Source organism: Penaeus monodon, chromosome 31 (assembly GCF_015228065.2).
Source record: "Penaeus monodon isolate SGIC_2016 chromosome 31, NSTDA_Pmon_1, whole genome shotgun sequence".
Classification (NCBI taxonomy): Eukaryota; Metazoa; Arthropoda; class Malacostraca; order Decapoda; family Penaeidae; genus Penaeus; species Penaeus monodon.
The window spans coordinates 2187136-2187760 of NC_051416.1; the positions used below are offsets into that span (position 1 = coordinate 2187136).

General features: G+C 42.4%; 1 protein-coding gene across 2 annotated transcripts in view; it reads right to left on the minus strand.

The window, feature by feature from the left end:
- The window catches only part of LOC119592812, a 4457-nt gene that overhangs the window by 3349 nt on the left and 483 nt on the right, over positions 1–625 (minus strand). The window lies entirely within an intron of this gene.

The window sequence follows — 625 nt, forward strand, 5'->3', positions numbered from 1 at the left end:
GCGCGCATCACCGAGCGACCGTCAAATCAGACGCCAACGCTGATGAGAAGGATGCTGCATACCATTTATCCCCGACACTTGATCTGATGTTGCAAGAAGCCGCTCGTTGCTGCGCCGAACTGAGAATGTTGCAATACACAGGAACCAGAAGAGGCCCCCCCCCTCCCCTTCGTTTAAGGGAGTTTGGTAGGATCCCGTTCAATATATGGATTTCATTTGAGTTTTTTTTCGTTTGTGCGGATGTAAATGTCATTGATAAACTCTGTTGTTTTAAGCACGCATACTAAGTTGGGGTTGAGGCGATATTCAGCCTTAAATTTTCGAAAATCGACAACATTTCGGTATATCGGAATAATATTATTATTTTCTTGCGTGTTAAAACTGGTCAGAATTAGTGCTCAACCGACCTTGACCATCATAGAAAACGTAGATGATATTAGGGGAAACTGGTGAATATTGGACTAACTCAAGATTGCCAAAGAATTGTGAATATTGTTCTCTTGGTCCTGGGTACGAGATCATTTCAGTTCGGCTTGGGGATAAGCGAAGCTAGTATGGATCGTGCGTGACTTGGAAACTAATGGCTGGGATAAATATGTTTAGTTGTATCGTTCAATTGATAATT